The following is a 203-nucleotide window of genomic DNA, read 5'->3' on the forward strand; positions in this document are numbered from 1 at the left end:
GGGAAGGGTTAATTTCCCAAACCTTAGACTGGTTGGCTTAGGACTGGGCTCAGGGGAAGGGAACCCAGAAGGCTGACATGCTGGCAAAAGGACAAAAATGATAAAATGTTTTTTTCACGGGTCAGGCTTTTGGCTTTCCTCTCCTTGTGCAAACCAGTAAAAGGCCTCAGGACATTTTTTTTTTTTTTTTTTTTTTTTTTTTT

This window comes from Cebus imitator, unplaced genomic scaffold (assembly GCF_001604975.1).
Source record: "Cebus imitator isolate Cc_AM_T3 unplaced genomic scaffold, Cebus_imitator-1.0 Scaffold72, whole genome shotgun sequence".
NCBI lineage: Eukaryota > Metazoa > Chordata > Mammalia > Primates > Cebidae > Cebus > Cebus imitator.